Source organism: Phyllobates terribilis, unplaced genomic scaffold (assembly GCF_046119375.1).
Source record: "Phyllobates terribilis strain yellow unplaced genomic scaffold, ASM4611937v1 Scaffold_5__5_contigs__length_657084704, whole genome shotgun sequence".
Classification (NCBI taxonomy): Eukaryota; Metazoa; Chordata; class Amphibia; order Anura; family Dendrobatidae; genus Phyllobates; species Phyllobates terribilis.
The window spans coordinates 557,119,736-557,143,179 of NW_027362765.1; the positions used below are offsets into that span (position 1 = coordinate 557,119,736).

Genomic DNA, 23,444 nt, shown 5'->3' on the forward strand with positions numbered 1-23,444 from the left:
CCCCAATCCTGGTATCTATGGTCCCCTCACCACCAATCCTGGTATGTATGGTACCCCTCATGCCTCAATCCTGGTATACGTGGCCCCCTCATCCCTCAATCCTTGTAGGCGTGGTCCCCTCACCTCCTGGTATGCATGGTCCCCTCATTCCCCAATCCAGGTTTGCATTGTCCCCTCACCCTCCAATCTTTGTATGCATGACTCCCCCAGATCCGAATCCTGGTATGCATGGTACCCCTCATCCCTATCCTGGTATGCATGGTACCCCACATCCCCAAATCCTGGTATGCATGGTACCCCTCATCCCCCAATCCTAGTATGTGTGGTAACCCTCATCCCTCAATCCTGGTTTGCATGGTACCCCTCATCCCCCAATCCTGAAATGCGTGTCCCCTTCATCCCCCAATCCTGGTATGCATGGTACCTCTCATCCATCAATGCTGGTATGCATGGTATCCCTCATCCCCCAATCCTGGTATGCATGGTATCCCTCATCCCCCAATCCTGGTATGTATGGTACCCCTCATCCCCCAATCCTGGTATGTGTGGCCCGTCATCCCTCAATCCTGGTATGTATGATACCCCTCATCCCCCAATCCTAGTATGTGTGGCCCCCTCATCCCCCAATCCTGGTATGTGTGGCCCCCTCACTCCACAATCCTGGTATATGTTGCCCCCTCACCCCCAATCCAGGTATGCATGGTACCTCTCATCCCCAATCCAGGTATGCATGGCACCCTTCACCCCCCAATCCTGGTATGCATGGTACCCTTCATCCCCCAATCCTGGTATGCATGGTACCCCTCATCCCCCAATCCTTGTATGCGTGGTACACCTCATCCCCCAATCCTGGTATGCGTGGTACCCTCAGCCCCAATCCTGGTATGCATGGGCCCCCCACCCCCAATCCTTGTATTCATGGTCCCCTCATCCCCAATCCAGCTATGCATGGCACCCCTCATCCACCAATACTGGTATGTGTGTTTCCCTCACCACCAATCCTGGTATGTATGGTACCCCTCATGCCTCAATCCTGGTATACGTGGCCACCTAATCCCTCAATCCTTGTAGGTGTGGTCCCCTCACCTCCAATCCTGGTATGCATGGTCCTCTCATTCCCCAAACCTGGCATGCATTGTCCCTTCACCCACCAATCCTTGTATGCATGATCCCCCCAGATCCATATCCTGGTATGCATGGTACCCTCATCCCTATCCTGGTATGCATGCTACCCCTCATCCCCCAATCCTGGTATGCATGGTACCCCTCATACCCCAATCCTGGTATGTGTGGTACCCCTCATCCCCCAATCCTGGTATGCGTGGTACCCCTCATCCCCCAATCCTGGTATGTGTGGTCCCCTCATCCTCAATCCTGGTATGCATGGCCCCCCTCATCCCCCAATCCTGGTATGTATGCTGCCCCTCATCCCCCAATCCTGGTTTGTATGGCACCCCTCATCCCCCAATTCTGGTATGTATGGCCCCCCTCATCCCCCAATCCTGGTATGTATGGTACCCCTCATCCCCCATTCCTTGTATACAAAACGAAGAAAAAAAGACAAAACCAAAGCCTCCAAGAATTTTTTGAAAAATGTTCAATTAACAAATTTATTATAAATAAGCATACAAAAGGGGTAAGTGCAAAAAATATGCGAAGCTTAAAATAACCCTCCCCACATGGCAACCCCCAAAATAGATCCTATATTCCATATAATGAGATCATTACTTTGTAATAACATATAAGCAGTAGGACCATCACTTTTGAAAAATGACACCACATTGTGTATCCATATATGTCCATGTAATAATAGGCACAACTATGTTATTTCATACTTGTTAAGACATAATTTGTCAGTGCTATTTCCTAATACCATGAATGGATCAGCTTAATGATTCCTGCTGCCCTTTACTGCCAAAGACAATAGTTCACAACACCGCCATTGTGTACATACCAGCGATGTCAGACGGTCACGAGGCAGTCAAAGGGTCAAAGGAAATGCGGGTCTATCTGGAAGGTGCACACTTTGGTATTAGGAAATAGCACTGACAAATTATGTTCTGAACAAGTATGAAATAACATAGTTGTGCCTATTATTACCTGGACATATATGGATACACAATGTGGTGTCATTTTTCCAAAGTGATGGTCCTACTGCTTATATGTTATTACAAAGTAATGATCTCATTATATGGAATATAGGATCTATTTTGGGGGTTGCCATGTGGGGAGGGTTATTTTAAGCATCACATATTTTCTTCACCTACCCCTTTTGTATGCTTATTTATAATAAATTTGTTAATTGAACATTTTTCAAAAAATTCTTGGAGGCTCTTGTTGCGTCTTTTTTTCTTCGTTTTGTATATTTCCCTTTGACGATGGAGCCTATTTAGTCCACTATTTGGTAGTATTGATGACAATATTATGGTAATTTAGAAACATGTTTGCAATGTGATATATATACTACCCCTTCCATGAATTGTGTTTACATTCCTGGTATGTATGGTACCCCTCATCCCCCAAACCTGGTATACGTGGCCCCCTCATCCCTCAATCCTGGTATACATGGTCCCCTCACCTCCATCCTGGAATGCATGGTCCCTTCATCCCTCAATACTGGTATGCATGGTCCCCTCACCCCTCAATCCTGGTATGCATGGTGCCCCTCATCCCCCAATCCTGGTATGCATGGTACCCCCAGATCCCAATCCTGGTATGCATGGTACCCCTCATCCCCAATCCTGGTATGCATGGTACCCCTCACCCCTCAATCCTGGTATGCATGGTCCCCTCACCCCTCAAATCTGGTATGCATGGTACCCCTCATCCCCCAGTCCGGGTATGCATGGTTCCCCCAGATTCCTATCCTGTATGCATGGTACCCCTCATCCCCCAATCCTGGTATGCATGGTACCCCTCATCCCCCAATCCTGGTATGCATGGTCCCCTCATCCCCCAATTCTGGTATGCATGATACCCCTCATCCTCCAAACCTGGTATGCATGGTGCCCTTCATCCCCCAATCCTGGTATGAATGGTATCCTCTGCACACATAGAAAAAAAATACTCACCTTTATTCCCTGTGCTCCAGCGCTCCTGTGTCCTCTTCTGCCGGAGGCCGCGGGAGGAGTGCGGCGCCGGAGCACCGCACTGTCCAGCACCATTTTACTGAAGACACACTGTAAATGTGTCTTCAGTAAAATGGCGCCGGATAGCGCTATGTGCATGCACCAATTCCAATGCCTTCTCTCTGCCCCCGGTCTCTGGCCAGAGGAGAGGCGCCGCGGCTGAAAAAAATTACCCTTACTGGGTACCACATTTTTAATCTTGATTTCTTTTAGTGTTTCTTAAAGCCCTAAAGTTGCCTTTTGAAATTACTTTCGTTTTGTGCCATGTCTGTGATCTGCTTTTTTTCAACAACATTAAACAACTGAATGAACATCCTTCGAGCCCTGTGATTCCATAATTTTTGCCAGGGGTTGTAGTATGAAAGGCCTTTTTCACTCTCAGAGTAGACATTATTTCCTCCATTGCTTCTCCGGTAAAGTGGATGTCTTGGTCATTCTTTATGGTCTCAGGCACCCCGTATTTGCAGCTGACTTCTGAGAATTGTCTCTTTGCTGTAGCCTTGGCAGTGGCTTTACACACGGGGTACGCTTATGTACATCCTGAGAAAAGGTCAACACACACATGTACATACTCATAGTTTGGATCTTGGGAAGTTGAATGTTGTCCTTCTGAAGTTGCTGGAATAGATACAGGGGCCTCAGTGTGTGTCTAATAGGCATCTTGGTGGTGCATCTCACATTGTTGAATGCACAGGTCAGACAGGGTTGAACTTGTTTGGCTGCTGTGACACTGAACCCAGGAGCATACCAATGGCTGTGGACAAGTTCTGTCATGGCAGTCTTAGACTGCTGGGTATTGCCGTGGGTGGTTGGACCAACATAGGATACAGAACTCGGGGAAGGAAAACTTTGTCCCCCTCATGCCACAGTCCTTCTGGTGGCTGCACGGCTCCCTTCTCTTGTCATCTGGCAAATTCTTCAACACCTGTTGTTGTAGCTTCTGGAGAAGGTCGTAGGTAACTGGTGAGTCTGCGGCAGAGGCAAACTGTTTAGCTGCCACCCCAGCAGGGTTGTCTCTTGGTTGCCAAGCTGCAGATTTTGAAGTTTGGTTGGTCAGGTGGTTGCCTTTAGCTGTAGTTGAGTCATCCTTTGCATGGCCTTTGAATTTCACCACGGCAACTTTCTCGGGTAAAGGTAAGTCCTCCATCAGGCATTGGATGGATTTAATATTCTTGATAGGCTTACTTGCCGCTGCGAGAAAAGATCAAGCTCTCCATATACTTCCATAGATGTGAAAGCATAGTAGCTGTCTGTTTAAATCGTGTCAGTCTGGTCTTTAACATGTCTGCGGGCTTCTTCAAGGACACGGAGTTCAGCTTCCTGGGTTGTCTTGTGTGGGGTCAGCTGCTCTGCTTCTATGGTTTCTTAGAGGGAAACAACAGCATATCCAGTGTAGAACTGGCCATACCGTGATCCATCCACAAAGAGCTCATGGTCTGGGTTACCTAGTGGGACATTGGTGACATGACTGAAACCCCTCATGAGACATTATACACAGTTATGTTCCTCTTGTGGTTCAACTAGCAGATCACCCACGTTACCACTACCACCCCTCTCCCCCCCTCCAGAGGCAACAAGGTGGTTGCATTCAGAGTAGTGCAACGGTGAATGGTGATGTTATCAGGCATGATGAGGGCACATAAAATTTTGATATATGAAGCAGTAATGAGAAAGAATGGCCATAACATCATGAGAGACATAAACAGTTAGGGAGAAGTTAGAGAAATTACAGCAGACTTATACAGCAGAAGGTGAATAGCATTTAAGGCTTAGTGTGACACTGACTCTCCCCCCTCCCTGATGGAGAAGGAGGAAGGAGAGGGGCTATAATGCTCTCCTCTCCCTCCTGACCTCAGACTGCTGTTTTTGTTTGTCCAGGCTTTTCACAATTATAACATGTGAAATTTATTTGTCCTTGCCTGGACTGGTCGTACATAAGAGGGGTTCTGGACTGGGATTTTGCCTTGTTATTCAGGGAATTTGTTGCTTCCACACCATTGGCTACTTCGTATAACAGCCAGGTATTCTAGGTGGGACACTCTTAGTGGCTCTTTAATCACGGGCTTTAAACCTTCAACAGAGGCACAAGACAGTAAATGGGTGTGAATTTTAGATGTGTTCTCATATACTAAGTCCTGCCATCTTTACCAGATTCGGGTATAATATTGTTCTACTAACAGGAGAAAGCCTTTCTAATTTTCTCTACTTTCTCTAACAAATGGCATGAGACACATTTCAGGGTCTGGCAGTCTACTCATTATGGCCAGCATTTCACTAGGATTTCAGGGATACCACACACCCTACTGGGGCACTACAGTATTGGATTCCCTAGACTGGGGTGTGAGGGCTGGTGGTTGCAGTCTGGGCGAGAGATGCAAGCGAGCAGCAGGGGGGTTAAGGTGAGCTGCACACCCTGACTAAGTAATTGTCCTAGTGAGTCTTTCACGGCAGCAAAAGGCTGACGTATAACTGCTGCATACATTTGGGTTATGTTAGGGGAGGTGCTGGAGGGCAGAGGAGAGTCTGAAGGGGCGCTATTTCCATCCAGTGCAGGAATAATGTTCATTGGGGGCTTGGCCGAGGCTTATGGGGACGAAGCACTTGGGGCACTGGCCAAAGGGGGGCTCACTATGCAAATCTATTGTGGGGCATTAACAAAAAGGGTACAATCCTGTTTTAGGAGTAGGAGGTTTAATGGTCCCTATGTGTCCACAGGGAGCACCACATACAATATAGGTCTCCACCCAATCTGAATACTGATTCCTACATACACAATATGTCCATTCTTCAGGGACAATGTACTGGGGTGGAGTTAAACTGGGAGCGGCAGGGGAATAAACACCATCTTTGTTACATACTTTAACATACAAAAACATATCACCAGGTTTTTCTTCCTCCAACTTGACTCAATTTACAAATTTAGAGTTTTTCCACCATATATAAGCCTGGTCCAGTAAATCAACATCATTTAAACAACCTTGCTGTTCCTTCAATACTTTCCACAAACCTTCATCAAATCTGCCACCCCGTGAACAACCAGACACTGAACAAAACCTATGCATTTTCTGCAAAACTTTATTTTCCTTCTTTTTGTTTCTTTAAAAAGAGAAATACAGGACTAGAGAGACAAACCATTGGGGACTATTACCACACACACTATGGCTTTCTACTCTGTCACTTCATGCCTGACTTAAAATCAGACAAAACCCATCAGCCCCTACGTCTAGGAGCTGGAACCATATGGGTTTCCTTAGCAATACAAGAGGCTGCTGTCAACAATCACCAATGTCTGCTCCACCGGGTACAATCAACTAATCACTACAATCCAACCCCACGTACAGATGACCAGTGAAATGCCAAATCCCACCTCCCATACAACATACAACACAGAAATTCGGCACAGTACAAAAGGTCTCATCAAGGTTCTTTTTCTAACAATAATGGACCCACTTATTATGAACAGATCGAATGATCTGCGACATACTTACCCAATACAAACTGAAACCACCAAAACAGAGGGATAAATTCAGATAGTGTAAGAATAAAGTTTCTTACAAATTGCTGCTGCTGTCTCGCGTTATCCGTCTGTCTGGGGTCTAGCAAATTGTTTGGGTCAGCAGTCTTTTGCCTTAGCTGGTTCATTGCACCAGGTTTTGTCATCTCCACATAATGTGGGACGTTCTGAGAGGTTGTGCCTGTTTCAAATTAAAATGTAAAATTCAAATACATGCATGAAGGAAATTCACTGATACTTGACTTTGGGGCATCGGGGACTTTATTACATCATCGGTCAGGGTTCTAGAGGTTGTTAATAGTCATTAGTGATGAGTAGTGTTGAGCGAACATGCTCGACACTGCTCGGTACTCGCCCGAGCATCACGCTACTCGGGATGTTTGGAGAGCACCGAGCATTTCCGGGTTACTTGGGTGGAAGCTCGGATCTCCGCCCTGCATGTTTGGCGCTCTTTACAGAGCCAATGAACATGCAGGGATTGCAAGCCAGTCACTGTAATGCCGCAGCCATGTTGGTTGTAGACATTACATTGATTGGCTGGCCGCACAGCGTCACCTTGAGTATTTAAAGCCGGGCGCCGCCATCTTGGACACAGACGGCTGGGATCAGACAGTGTACGGACAGCGCTGCTGATTTAGGGAGAGATATATACTGCGAAATAGTTAGTGTAGGGTTTGCAAAAGCTGCCAGATAAAACAAACAGTCCTTCTCAGGACTAATATCCTTCCCAGATATCAGGCAGGCAGGCAGGCTGTATAGGAGACGCAGTGGTTATACCAGCAAACGCTGCAGTCCTGTGTGCTCCTGTTGCTGAAATTGGTGGACTTAGCTCCAGGTCTCTGGGGCCAGGAAAAATCCTTTTTTTTTCATCTAAATCCTCTTTTTTTTTTCCTCCTTCACACTATACAAATACTCATCTTATTAACCTTTTTGTGTCCCCCCCCCCCAAAAAAGAAAAAATAGTGTGTCTGTGACAGTTCAGACACAAATATATTTTTTTTAAAAGAGTCTGGTTTAGGCCAGAGAAATAGAAGTGTGGTTTTGCAGTTCCACGGTTCAAACCTCTGTATTATCCAATTTTGGGCCATTTTTACATTAAAAAAAAAAAGTTTGAGTGTGTCTCTCACTGTTCAGCGGCAAAAATATCTATTTAAAAAAGTCTGGTATACACCAGTAAATTATAACTGTGGTTTTTCCGTTCCACGGTAAAAAATCTTTATTATCCAGATTTTGGTATTTTTTCCGTAAAGAAAAACAGTAATAGTGTCTCCTGATTGTTCAGACACCAATATATCTGTTTAAAAGAGTCTGGTATACACCAGTAAATTATAACTGTGGTTTTGCAGTCCCACGGTAAAAAATCTCTACTGTCCAGCTTTAGGTATTTTTTCCGTAAAGAAAAACAGTAATAGTGTCTCCCTGACTGGTCAGACTCCAATATATCTGTTTAAAATAGTCTGGTGTAGGCCCGAGAAATAGAACTGTGGTTTTGCAGTTCCACGGTGAAAAATCTCTATTATCCTGCTTTTGGCATTTTTTGCCGTAAAGAAAAACAGTAATAGTGTCTCCTGATTGTTCAGACACAAATATATCTGTTTAAAACAGTCTGGTATACACCAGTAAATTATAACTGTGGTTTTGCCGTTCCACTGTAAAAAATCTCTATTATCCTGCTTTAGGCATTTTTTCCGTAAAAAAAAAATTTAATAGTGTCTCCCTGATTGTTCAGACTCAAACATATTTGTTGAAAATAGTCTGGTGTAGGCCAGAGAAATAGAAGTGTGGTGTCAGGACTGCGAATATTTTTAATTACTTTTTGGCCATTTTTGCGCTCTTTCAAGATGGTGTCTTTGTCTCATGTGCCCCTTGTCTTCCTGCTTTATAACTCCACCCCAGCCTCTAATCAGTGCTAGTGTATTCTGCCTGTGACCTGTTCCTGGTGATTCCCTAGTTTCCTGCTCTTCCCTGCAGACTTGTGTGGATCTTCTGTTACCTGCTCTCAGAGACTCTGCTGCATTCAGTTGTTACCTGTATTCTTCCTACTCCTGGCTGCTCCTGCTGCTACCTCTGAGCCTCAGTCTTCACCTGCATTCTGCTAACAAGTAAGCTGGTTTCTGCTCTGACTCACCTGCATTAGATAGCTGCAGAGCACGGGACTGTGCTGCACTATAAGGGACTTCCTACCCAGGCCTCCCTGGATTATCTAATATATATATTGTATGGACTTCCTTGCATGGACTTGATAAAGACTTCCTTGTTTTCTAGCAACCTCTAGTGTGAACTGTGCTTTACAGATTGCTTTGCTGATTGCATTTAGACCACGGGACTGTGCTGCATTATCTGGGACTTCCTACTCAGGGTCCATGGATTAACTAATATATATTGTTTGGACTTCCTTGCATCTACATATATATTTGTGTATGGACTTGATAAAGACTTCCTTGTTTTCTAACATCCTCTAGTGTGAACTGCGCTTTACAGACTGTTCTGCTGATTGCATTTTCCCCTGAGTGTTTATGGACTTTGAGTTTTAGTCTGCACTTGTTTGAAACACTGTGTGTTTATAATATACACTTTGACACATATAAGCTGTGTTCTGTTGTATCTTTGTTCCACGCAAAAAGACTCCTGTGGTATCCATTATAATTATTACAGGATACTCTAGCCTAAAATAAGGAGTCTGCTGGAACAATGTCTGCAGAAAGCAAATTAGAGCAGGTGTATTCCATAATTGGATTTCTTCAGAAGGAGGTGGAAGGTCTGCAAAAGAAACTTGGAGGCATTGAACGTAATGAACAAGCATTTGAACAAACTTTACAGGACTTAAATACCCGAATGGCGGCCCAGGAAAACAAACTTGCGGGCTTGGAATCCCAGTACGGATGGGCTTTCCAGGACGTTAGTACTCAAATGGCGGCACAAGTGACTTTACCTTCTGAGATACCGCCACCAGCTAGCCCACCTAAGTAGCCTCCGTTCAGATTTAATAGTGAACGTGACAAATTTCGTGGCTTTGTGAATCAGTGTATGCTATATTTTGATGTACATGCTGACCGCTTCCTTACTGATAGATCTAAGGTATTGTGTGTAATTATGCTGCTGACCTCACGAGCACTCACCTGGGCGAATCCGATGATCGAGTCTCGTGATCCACGGTTAAATAATTTGGATGATTTCTTAGCCGCTATGGCATTAATGTTTGATGACCCTAACCGCCGTGCAACCGCTGAGTCTGCTTTACTATCTTTACGCAAGGGTAAACGTTCTGTTATTGAATATGCTACTGAATTTAGGAGATTAGCGGTAGATACCAATTGGGACAGTTATGCACAATTACCTATTTTTAAGAGAGGTCTGTCTAGCATTGTAAAACATGATTTGGCCCGCTCTGAGTCACCACAAGAGCTAGAAATGTTTATACAGCATTGTGTACGCATAGACATATGTCTTACTGAACGTAGGCAGGAGAAAATGGCTGTATTTAATCATATGTCTAACTTTTCCCTTCTTCCCAAAGAGCCTGCAGGTAAAACATCTCGGGAGGTTGATTCTGTGCAGAGGCATGAGAGTAATGAGCGCCGGGAGCACCGCCTGCGAGAGAGGCTATGTTTCTACTGCAGCCAATCTGACCACTTTCTAATCAACTGTCCCAAGCGGCCTAACAAAGTGTTAGCAGCGGTAGGAGAGTATGATAACTTTGATGATGAATCTGACATCTCTGAATGTAGCCTGCCATTAAATGCTGTATTCCATTCTCTCTCTATGACTACACGTCCCAAGGAGTTGAAGGAAAAGAACTCTCACTGTTCACTCCCTATTAACATCCTGTGTTCAGGGCAGTGGATTTCCAGTGCAGCTATGATTGACTCTGGGGCAGGGGGCAATTTTATGGACTTTACATTTGCCCAAAAACATGGTATTGAGATACAGCGAAGAGCCTCTCCAATTACCATGGAAACAGTGGATGGGTCACCTTTAATCTCCGGGCCTGTGGATCAGGGGACTGTACCTCTTAAGATTTTGTTGGAGCCTAATCATCAGGAGCAACTTTCTTTCTTGTTAATTTCTTCTCCTCATTTCCCTCTGATTTTAGGCATCCCTTGGTTGCGTTCTCAGAACCCGACTATCAACTGGGAGACCAAAGAGATTATTTTTCCGACTAGGAGCAACCCAGCGATAACTGAAGCTGTCCCAGAGTCCACCGATACAAAATCTACTGTACAGGTATTCACTTTACCTTCAACGTATAAAGCATTCTCTGACATCTGTGACAAGAAGAAAGCTGATCAGCTTCTTCCACATAGGCATTATGACTGACCCATTGAGCTGTTTCCTGGGGCGGCTATGCCTTTTAGCAACGTATATCCTTTGGCAGCACCTGAACTTCAAGCCTTGAAGGAGTATATTGATGAAAATCTGGCCAAAGGCTTTATACGTCCTTCTTCCTCACCAGCAGGGGCGCCTATATTTTTTGTAAAAAAGAAGGATGGGACCCTAAGACCCTGTATTGACTATCGGGAACTCAATAAGGTAACCATATGGAATCGTTATCCTTTGCCTTTGATTCCAGAATTATTGGAAAGAGTCCGCCATGCCAAGGTGTTCTCTAAACTAGATCTTCGTGGGGCTTATAATTTGGTGCGTATTCGTTCCGGTGATGAATGGAAGACAGCATTCAGATGCCGGAATGGACACTTTGAATACCTGCTGATGCCCTTTCGGCTTTGTAATGCCCCTGCGACATTTCAACATCTGGCTAATGACATTTTTAGAGATTTATTGGATCAGTTTGTGGTGATCTATTTGGACGATATTTTAATTTTTTCTGACTCTCTATAGGAACATGAAGAACATGTCAAAACTGTTTTGAAACGTCTAAAAGAGAACCATCTGTATATTAAGCCGGAGAAGTGTGAGTTTCATCGTTCTGAGATACAGTTTTTAGGTTATGTCATCTCTCCTCAGGGGCTGAACATGGAATCTGGTAAGATTCAGGCAATCCTTAACCGGCCAGTACCCAGGAACGTTAAAGAGGTCCAACGTTTTATTGGTTTTGCAAATTTCTATAGACGTTTTATTAGAAATTTTTCTGACATTGTTCATCCCATTACTTCCTTGACAAAGAAGGAAAAGCCCTTTAAGTGGTCATCACAGGCTCAAGAGGCTTTTGATCGACTTAAGGCTTGTTTCACCTCAGCACCGCTGTTGATCCACCCAGACCCAGCACTTCCTTTCATTGTGGAGGTGGACACTTCTGATATAGCTTTAGGGGCCATTCTCTCCCAAAGAACTGGAGAGAAGAGTCTGCTACACCCTTGTGCTTTCTTTTCCCATAGACTTAATTCAGCTGAGAAAAACTGCGATGTGGGAGACAAGGAACTGCTAGCTATTATTGTAGCTTTCAAAGAATGGAGGCATCATCTGCAAGGAGCCACACAACAGATCATAGTGCTGACTGACCATCGCAATTTGGAGTTTCTCAGATCCGCTCGATGTCTTTCTCCTCGTCAGGCTCATTTTAATCTATTCTTAAATCAATTTAATTTTGTTATTTCGTACCGTCCAGGTTCTCATAATGGGAAGGCTGATGCTTTATCCCGAATCCATGTTGCGGATTCAATACCTGGAGCCCCGTCCAAGAACATTCTATCCGATGCCAACTTCATCGGAGTTATCCATGATCAGGACTTGTGGAAGGAGTTCAAGGAGGCCTATGACAGTGATGTATTTCTGGCCAATCCACCTGTTGATATTAATCTTGTCCTTAAGGGTGGCATGTGGTTCAGGGATTGACGTATCTACATCCCTGAGGCCGTTCGTCTGCAGATCCTAAAGTTGGTCCATGACTCCAAGGTGGCTTGTCACAGGGGGGTACAGAAGACACAAGAGTTCCTAAGCCGATTTTTCTGGTGGCCGACTAGCCTGAATCATACTAAGGACTATTTTCTCTCTTGCGAGGTATGTGCTCATTATAAGACTCCTCGTATGTCACCTATGGGTCTTCTTCAACCATTACCTGTTCCGTCCCGCCCATGGGGGTTTATCTCAATGGACTTCATTTTGGAGCTGCCTACATCAGGTGGCATGAATACGATCCTGGTGGTAGTGGATCGCCTGACTAAAGCCACCGCTCATTTTGTTCCTTGCCCCGGTCTTCCCACAGCTAAGGATACAGTGAACTTGGTTATACAGAATGGTTTTTGGCTGCATGGGGTCCCGGATGAAATAATCTCTGACCGTGGAGTGCAGTTTACCTCAAGATTCTGGAAGGAGTTTTGCTCTGCACTCAATAATAATGTCTGTCTTTCTTCCGCTTATCACCCCCAGATGAATGTTCAAACCAAGCGTACCAACCAGACCTTGGAACAATATCTATGATGCTATGTCAGCCATTTTCAGGATGATTGGTTGGAGTTACTTCCATTAGCTGAATTCTCATATAACAATTCTCAGAGTGCCTCCACTAAGTTCACACCTTTCTTTGCCAATCTGGGTTACCATCCGAGTATCTTACCTAGGCCTCCGATTAATGCTCCGGTTCCAGCTGTAGAGGAGAGGCTGACTGCAATGAGGCAAAATCTGGAGGTTCTGAAGGAATCTTTGACCTCAGCTCAGGAACATTACAAGAAATCGGCTGATAGATTCTGTAAACCGGCACCCAGGTTCAAGGTAGGAGATTCCGTGTGGTTATCCACTAAAAATCTGAAGTTGAACATTCCTTTACAGAAACTTGGACAGAAATTCATCGGCCCTTTCAAGATCAATGGTATTGTGAGCTCTGTGGCCTGCCGTCTGAAGTTGCCTAGGAAGGTACACCCAGTTTTCCATGTTTCTTTACTAAAGTCTGTATCTCCTAATACCTTCCAGGGACATGTTGTGCCACCTCCGCAGCCTGTGGTGATTGATAGGCAGGAACAATTTGTGGTGGAAGAGATTATTGATTCGCAGGAATCGCAGGAATCGGCTCCAATATCTGATAAGATGGCAGGGGTATCCCCCTGAAGAAGACTCTTGGGAACCTGTGGAAAACATCAATGCCCAACAGAAAATTTCTCGTTTTTATCAGAGATTCCCTGAGAAACCGGGTCCAGGATCGTCCTGAGGCCGCTTCTAAGGAGGGAGTAATGTCAGGACTGCGAATATTTTTAATTACTTTTTGGCCATTTTTGCCCTCTCTCAAGATGTTGTCTTTTGTCACATGTGCCCCTTGTCTTCCTGCTTTATAACTCCACCCCAGCCTCTAATCAGTGCTAGAGTATTCTGCCTGTGACCTGTTTCTAGTGGTTTCCTACTTTCCTGCTCTGCCCTGCAGACTTGTGTGGATCTTCTGTTACCTGCTCTCAGAGATTCTGCTGCATTCAGTTGTTACCTGTATTCTTCCTTCTCCTGGCTGCTCCTGCTGCTACCTCTGAGCCTCAGTCTTCACCTGCATTCTGCTAACAAGTAAGCTGGTTTCTGCTCTGACTCACCTGCATTAGATAGCTGCAGAGCACGGGACTGTGCTGCACTATCAGGGACTTCCTAACCAGGCCTCCCTGGATTATCTAATATATATATTGTATGGACTTCCTTGCATGGACTTGATAAAGACTTCCTTGTTTTCTAGCAACCTCTAGTGTGAACTGTGCTTTACAGATTGCTTTGTTGATTGCATTTAGACCACGGGACTGCGCTGCATTATCTGGGACTTCCTACCCAGGCCTTCCTGGATTATGTAATATATATTGTTTGGACTTCCTTGCATCTACATATATATTTGTGTATGGACTTGATAAAGACTTCCTTGTTTTCTAACATCCTCTAGTGTGAACTGCGCTTTACAGACTGCTCTGCTGATTGCATTTTCCCCTGAGTGTTTATGGACTTTGAGTTTTCATCTACACTTGTTTGAAACATCGTGTGTTTATAATATACACTTTGACACCTATAAGCTGTGTTCTGTTGTATCTTTGTTCCACGCAAAAAGACTCCTGTGGTATCCATTATAATTATTTCATGTGGTTTTGCAGTTCCACGGTTCAAACCTCTGTATTATCCACTTTTGGGCCATTTTTACCTAAAAAAAAACAGTTTGAGCAAGTCGCTCACTGTTCAGCCGCAAACATATCTATTTAAAAAAGTCTGGTATACACCAGTAAATTATAACTGTGGTTTTGCCGTTCCACGGTAAAAAATCTCTATTATCCTGCTTTTGGTATTTTTTCCGTAAAGAAAACAGTAATAATGTCTCCCTGACTGGTCAGACACCAATATATCTGTTTAAAATAGTCGGGTGTAGGCCCGAGAAATAGAACTGTGGTTTTGCAGTTCCACGGGTCAAATCTCTGTATTATCCTGCTTTTGGCATTTTTTGCCGTAAAGAAAAACAGTAATAGTGTCTCCTGATTGTTCAGACACAGATATATCTGTTTAAAAGAGTCTGGTATACACCAGTAAATTATAACTGTGGTTTTGCAGTCCCACGGTAAAAAATCTCTATTATTCAGCTTTTGGTATTTTTTCCGTAAAGAAAAACAGTAATAGTTTCTCCCTCATTGTTCAGACACAAATATATTTGTTGAAAATAGTCTGGTGTAGGCCAGAGAAACAGAAGTGTGGTTTTGCAGTTCCACAGTTCAAACCTCTGTGTTATCCACTTTTGGGCCATTTTTTCCTTAAAGAAAAACAGTTTGAGTGTGTCGCTCACTGTTCAGCAGCAAATACATCTATTTAAAATTGTCTGGTATACCCCAGTAAACAATAACTGTGGTTTTGCCATTCCACGGTAAAAAATCTCTATTATTCAGCTTTTGGTATTTTTTCCGTAAAGAAAAACAGTAATAGTTTATCCCTGATTGTTCAGATTGTTTAAAAGAGTCTGGTGTAGGCCAGAGAAATAGAACTGTGGTTTTCCTCATCCACGGTTCTAGTCTCCTTTTTATTACCCTTTTTCCATTGATAGTGCGAGTGTAAACTATTTTAGTTCATTTACAATGGGCAAGGCACGTGGCAAGGGACGAGGAACTGGACGTTCTGGTGATGGTGCGTGCAGAGGACGGGGCCGTGGCCAAGGTGAAAATGTGCCACAACCAACAGCCACATCTTCTTGCTCCCACTTCTTGACGGAATTACTAGGGAAGCACAGAACAACACCAGTATTGCGAACTGATCAGTGTGAACAGGTTATTAATTGGATAGCAGATAATGCTTCCAGTTACATGGGCACCACCACCTCCGGTCTGTCTTCCACACGGTCAAATCTTAGTAGCCGTTAGTCTCAACCGCAAACTCCTCCTCACTCTAATGCTCCTTCCTCCCACCATGCCGAGTGTCGTCAGACAGCAACTGATCCCACACTTGGACACTCTGAAGAGCTGTTCACTGGTCCATTTCCAGATTTGTGCCCCTCGCCTGCTCCGCTTGAAGTGGTGGAAGAGGAGATCCCATGTAGCGATGCCCAAATATTTGAACAGCCACGGCCACAGGAAGTTGACACTGACAATTTGTCAAAAGAGGTGGACGATGACGAGACACAATTACCAGGAAGTGAGGAGGAGGATCGAGGTGTGCAAGTGGAAGAGGAGGAGGTGGTGGATGATCTAGTAACTGACCCAACGTGGCAGGAGGACATGCAGAGCGAGGCCAGCAGCACACAGGGTGAGGGAGGCAGAGTACCCCAACAGGCAGGTAGAAGCAGTGTGGTGGCCGCACCCAGAAGGCAGGCAACAGTTCCGCGTAACACCAACACGAAGGATGTTGCCAGTACATTCTGTAGGTCTTCCAGAGTCTGGAATTTTTTAAAGACTCTGCTGATAACCCCAAAAAGGCCATTTGTACCACCTGCCATGCCAGCATCAGCAGGGGTGACAAAACTACCAGCCTGACCACCACCAGCATGATCAGGCACATGGCAGCAAAGCACCCGACTTTGTGGGATGAAACCCAGGGTCCACGGCCAGTGTCAGCGGGTGTCACCACTGCTTCTTCCGCTGTTGTGCATGCAATAGAACCCCCTGTTTTGTGTGCAAGGCAATTCCCTGTCCATACTGCATGCAAAGATGACCCCTCCTCTCAGTCTTCACTTGTTATGGCAGTTTCTCAAGAAACAGCATCAACGTCCACGTCCCACCGCAACGTTCAATTGTCCATATCCAAGACCTTTGAACGAAAGCGGAAATTCGCAGCCAACGCCCCACAGGCCACAGTCCTAAATTCGCACATTTCACGATTGCTTGCGTTGGAAATGCTGCCTTTTAGGCTGGTGGAGATGGAATCCTTCCTCAACCTTATGGTGGTGGCTGTCCCTCGGTACTCGGTCCCCAGCCGACACTATTTTGCCCGGTGTGCCATCCCCGCACTACACAAGCACGTGTCCCAAAACATCTGCCATGCCCTCAACAATGCAGTTACAGGGAGAGTCCACCTGGCAACGGACATGTGGACAAGTGCTTGTGGCCAGGGACTGTACATCTCCTTGATGGCACACTGGGTAAACATAGTGGAAGCCGGGACCCAGTCGTACCTTGAGACGGAACACAACCTCTCCACACCGAGGATTACGGGCCCTATTTCAGTCAGAGTTGCCCCCACAGTGTACAGCTCCTGCTCATCCTCCTCCTACTCCTCCTCATGTTCAGCCACCATCTCAGATATCACCACATCAGTTACAAGCTGGAAGCACTGCAGTACTGCGTCAGCCAAGCGGCAACAGGCTGTGCTGAAACTCAAACGCTTACGTGAGAAACCTCACACTGCTTGTGAGTTGTGGACAGCTGTGAAAGAGCAGGCAGATCTGTGGCTGAGACCGCTGAACCTACATCCAGGCATGGTTGTGTGTGACAAATGGCCGTAACCTGGTGGCGGCTCTGAGGCGAGACGAGATCACACACGTACCATGCCTGGCTCATGTGCTTAACCTCGTGGTTCAGCGGTTTCTTAAATCGTAACCCCAGTTGCCAGATCTGCTCTTCAAAGTACGCCGCCTGTCAGCTCATTTTCGCAAGTCGGCTACAGCTTCTGCCGCCCTTGCTCTGTTGCAGCAGTGTTTGCAGCTTCCATCACACCGACTGGTGTGTGATGTCCCCACACATTGGAACTCTACCCTCCACAAGTTGCAAAGGATTTGCGAGCAGAAGAGAGCAGTTATGGATTTCCAGCTGCAACAAGGCAGTCAATATTCAGGTCAGACTCCACACATAAGACCTCAGGAGTAGACCTGGATGTCGGACATATGTACCCTCTTGACAAACTTTGAGGAATCCACCAAGATGGTGAGTGGCGATAACAGCATCATTAGCATCAGCATTCCACTTGTCTGTCTTTTGCAATGCTCTCTGCAGAGTATAAAAGAGGAGGCATTGCAGCCAGAGTATGATGAGTTGAATCAAGAAGCTGTAGCGGTCGATTACACAAAGCCCAGCCTCATCTCATCCCAACGTGCATTGGGGGACAATGAGGGAGAGGAGGAGGAGGAGGAAGAACAGGAACTTGTATCATGCGCTGTAGACGGTAGTACCTGTACAACTGTAATACCGTTGGTTCAGCGTGGGTGGCCTGAGGACAGGGGGGAGGAGGAGGAGGAGATGGAGGAGGCGAGCATGGTCAGTCGTCATCTTGGTGAGGACACGGAAGTCTTGCCCATTACCAGTTTGGCACGCATGGCTGACTTTATGTTACGCTGCCTTAATCATGACCCTCGCATTGTCAAAATGTTGGTTGACAGTCATTACTGGTTGGTGACACTATTAGACGCCCGCTACAAGGAGAACTTTCATTCTCTTATTCCTGAGGTGGAGAGGTCTACAAAAATGGGGCAGTACCAGAAGACCCTTGCTGCAGAACTGCTTAAAAAAATTCCCATCTGAACACGCTAGCGGCAGAGGTCACAGTTCGTTGACCAACCAAGGCGAACATGGGAGAGAGACGCAACTCCAATCCAGCAGAGGCAGGGGAACACTGTCAACATTCAGGGACAGTTTTCTCAGACCCTCCCTTCGGACAGACCCTGAGGCGTGGGGTACTCTCAAAAGGAGTGGAAAGTTTCAAAAGATGGTGAGGGAGTACCTTGCCGACCGTACCAGCGTCCTCCGTGATTCCTCTGTGCCTTTTAATTATTGGGTATCGGAGCTCGACACTTGGAATGAACTTTCTCTGTGCGCCTTGGAGGTCCTGGCCTGCCCTGCCGCTAGCGTGTTATCGGAGCGTGTTTTTAGTGCCGCTTGGGGAATTATAACTGATAAGCACACTCGCCTGTCAACTGACAATGCTGACAAGCTGACCCTTATCAAAATGAACAAGAGCTGGTTTGGGCCAGACTTCTCATCACCACCAAATGACAGCAGAGTAACATAAAGTCAAATCCACTGTGTTATTTCGGGAGGTGTATTCACATGCACCGCTTCACATCCACACATGGGTATACGCTTCCACATTTTGGCTGTTTTAGGTTCTTCTCCTTATCCTCAGCCTCCACCTCCACTATACCACCAGGGTGACCGTGGTCCATGTTGCCATTATTAAAAGTTCCTCCATCCTTATTTTTGTCAGCTTTTGCTTGGAAGGCATAAGCAAAGACTGTGGGAGACCCACTCCCCAATAATGGGAATAATGTTTGTAATATGCTGTACTGCATGGCTCTTGTATAGGGCATTGCAAGTTCCTCCATCCTAATTTTTGGTAGCTTTTGCTTGGAAGGCATAAGCAAAGACTATGGGAGACCAACTCCCCAATAATGGGAATAATGTTTGTAATATGCTGTACTGCATGGCTCTTGTAAGGGGCATTGCAAGTTCCCCCGTCCTAATTTTTGGCAGCTTTTGCTTGGAAGGCATAAGCAAAGACTATGGGAGACCCACTCCCCAATAATGGGAATAATGTCTGTAATATGCTATACTGCATGGCTCTTGTAAGCTGCATTGCAAGTTCCTCCGTTCTCATTTTTGGCAGCTTTTGATTGGAAGGCATAAGCAAAGACTGTGGGAGACCCACTCCCCAATAACAGAAATAATGTTTTTAAGATGCTGTTCTGTATCGCTCTTGTACGGGGCTACTGCGACCTCCACCACTTTTCCAAGGGGCATTCAAACAGTCTTGTTAAGCTACTGCGACCTCCACCACTATTCCAAGGGGCATTAAAACCGTCTTGTTAAGCTACTGCGACCTCCACGTCTCTTCCGAGGGGCATTAAAACTGTCTTGTTAAGCTACTGTGACCTCCACCACTTTTCCAAGCGGCATGAAAACCATCTTGTTAAGCTACTGCGACCTCCACGACTCTTCCAACGGGCATTACATTTCCTCCTAATTTTAGTCAGCTTTTGCTTTTCAATACATAGGCGAACACTAAGGGAGAACCACTCCCCAATAATGGGTAGAAGGTTTTTAGTACGCTGTAATCCACGTCTGTTTCAAGAGGCATTGCAGTTCCTCATAATTTTTGGAAAGCCTTCCATTCACTGCTTAGGCCAACAGTGCACAGGAGACCCAGTTGCTTTAAATGGAAAAAATGGTTTAGTTAAGGCCCTCTGACCTCCATGTCACTTCCAAGGGGAATTGGAGTGCCTCTAAATTTTTGGTAGGCATTGCACTCACTGTATGCCCTATAACTGTGTAGCCGAACCGCTCCTTTTGGTACAGAAACATATCCTACAAGACGTGTGGTTGACTGGCCTGATATTGATGTGAGTGGTTCCTGTTCTTCCTGCTCTTTCTACTTTGCCACCACCTCATCCAACATTTATCACCTGAAGCTTTGTTTTAACGCGAGTCATTCTTCGCACGCGCCATTGGGTCCACGCTGTTAGCAGCATTGGTTTTATCTCCGCCCACTATCCCCCCATTGGCTGATTGCCATATAAAAAACGAGCACACCCTTCAGTGTGACACGCCTCCCGAAGAAGCTAATGCGAAACGTGCGCGTCGGGGCAGGAAGCAGGAGCATCCACACTGGTATGGAATAAGTTTCTTACATTTCATTGTTTAGATATGCTTATGTATTGAATGTATCCATCTAGTATTAGGTGTTAGTGACAGCAGGAGATCTTTTATTTATTTATATGCACTGAATCGATCACTTCGGCCGCAGGTGCTGTCCACGCAATTAATGAATAATGCGGGTCTATACATCTGTATGCACGAGAGCACTAGTATGCCACAGCACTGCTGCCCTGTTGATTTGATCCAATGTGTGGCATGATGAATTAATTTCTTTTTGACATCCTATGCTGCTATATATTACACCACTACACTTTTTTCATTTGTGATTAGTGCTTCATTCATAGCATAATCAAATTATTATAAGACTGCTCAAACTTTCCTAAGATTTCAGTGTTGTTTCTCCTGCCTCCTCATGTTTGGTACCTTTCTCTTTTTATGATTTAATTCTGATTTTAATATGTCTAAATAAAATATTTATTTTAAAATTATTTTGGTACTTCATGTTTTACTGGGTAATCTTTATATATCCTGGTAAAAAACTTTTGTGGTAATAATAGAACTGGGATAGTAGCAGGAAAACATCCAGCAATCCTCGGAGGAGGTAGGATATGCGCCAAAACACTGACCACCTCAGGCCTCGCCGCTACTACATACATGAGCTTGCATTCCAAGAAAACAAAGCAGATGCTAACTTCTATCATCATCATCATGCTCCTCACCTTTGCACTCTCAACTCCCTGATGGAGAAGCCAGGGCCCACCGGAGAAGTCTGGTTCTCTGGTGGGCTCGTCCAATGCTGCCCTAAAGCAGGCCAGACAAAGAAAAGTGTGTGGGAAGGTGACAGGAGAAAAAGGGGCGGCTGGGGACCGTTTATGGACACCCATCCGCCGGGCGGCTGGGGACTGAGTTTGGATACCAGGCCGCCGAAGCAGCCATGAGGTAGTGGCCAGCTTCGGCCTCCTCTAAGCTAAAAGGCCCCATTTCAAGTGCAAGCTAGCAGTATGGCATTGCAGCCTGGGGGTGGGTGGGTGGCAGGCTGCACACTTACACTTGCATTAATAGAAAACAAAGCAGATGCTAGTTTCTATCATCATCATGCTCCTCACCTTGGCACTCTCAACTCCCCTGATGGAGAAGCCAGGGCCCACTGGAGGTGTCTGTTTCTCTGGTGGGCTCGACCAATGCTGCCTAAAGCAGGCCAGGCTAAGAAAAGTGTGTGGGAAGGTGACAGGAGAAATAGAGGCGGCTGGGGACTGTTTATGGACACCTGGCCTCCCCCAGGTGTCTGCGGACCGTGTGTGGACACCCGGCCTCGGGGCGGCAGGGGACCGAGCGTGGACACCCGGCTGCCGGGCGGCTGGGGACTGAGTATGGATACCTCGCTGCCGAAGCAGTCATGACGTAATGGCCAGCTTCGGCCTCCTCCAAACTAAAAGGCCCCATTTCAAGTGAAAGCTAGCAGTATGGTATTCCAGCCTGCGGGTGGGTGGTTGGTTGGCTGCCTATTTGCGCTTGCATTGCAAGGAATGGGGGAGGTACAATTGAACACTGCCCTGGGACAAGGACTTTCAAGGTTAATTTCTGATGGGCACACTTTTAGGCAGTGACCTGGGAGTCAGAGATGCTACCAGGGGTCTTCCCCATGCTGTTCCCAAGTCTTTTCAGCACTGTATGCATGTGTCACACAGCACATGGCCAGATAAGGTTGTAAAATGTTAAAATGACATTTCCCGGTGAATGCATTTGTCACGGTTGAATGCAATACAAAAGTGCAAAAACGCATGAAAAATCCTACTTGTGAATGTAGCCCAAGGTGTGGAGGAGTATTTTTGTTTTTGGCTATTTATTTTACCTTATACACAAGTCTTTACCCTGGAAAGGAAATTCCTTAACATATTTCACAGGAAAGCACTTTCAGTTTCGTTTTTGAACGTTTTATTGTGAGCCCGTTAAAGTGGCTTAATTTCTCTGACCACGTTGTTGACAGCAGTGACCTGGGGATCAGAAATGCTTCCAGGGGCGATCCCCATGCTGCCCCCATGTCTTTTGAGCACTGTCACTATCCTTTTGGGCACTTTTTAGACTTTCTACAGACTGCCGGGGGTGCCGCCACAAAAATGCTCGGGTCTCCCACAGACTAACATTGGGCTCGTTGCTCGGGTCGAGCACCCGTGTATCATGGTGAGCTTGGCCCGAGCTTCGATCACCCAAGCATTTTAGTGCTCACTCAACACTAGTGATGAGCGATCACTAAAATGCTCGGGTCGAGCAAATTGGAATACTCGGGTGCTCGACCCGAGCAACGAGCCCAATGTAAGTCTATGGGAAACTCGAGAATTTTTCAGGCGGCTCCCCCCAGCGGACTGCAGAGGGCCTAAAAATTGCGCAAAACGATGGGAACAGTGCTCAAATGACATGGGAACAGCATGGGAAAGACCCCGGGAAGCATCTCTGACTCCCAGATCACTGCTGTCGCAACTTGGTGAGTATTACGCTACTTTTACGAACTCACAATAAAACATACAAAAACAAAACCAAAATGGATTTTCCTGGGAAATATGTTAAGGAACATCCTTTCCAGGGTAATGACTTGTATATAAGACAAAATAAATAACCAAAAACAAAAATGCTCCTCCACACCTTGGGCTATGTTCACACGTAGCGTTTTTGATGCATTTTTGCACTTTTGCATTGCTTTCAACCAAGACATTCACCAGGAAATGTCATTTTAACATTTTACAACCTTATCTGGCCATGTGGTGTGTGACACATCATCAGACACATGCATACAGTGCAGAAAAGACATGGGAACAGCATGGGGAAGACCTCTGGAAACATCTCTGACTCCCAGATCACTGCCTAAAAGTGTGCCCATCATAAGTGATCATT

The 23,444-nt window shown here is 45.7% G+C and overlaps 1 pseudogene; it reads right to left on the bottom strand.

Annotated features, from left to right (window-relative positions):
* Nucleotides 1–10,135: 10,135 nt before the first annotated feature.
* The window catches only part of LOC141271660 (cingulin-like), a 92,750-nt pseudogene continuing 79,441 nt past the window's right edge, over nucleotides 10,136–23,444 (bottom strand).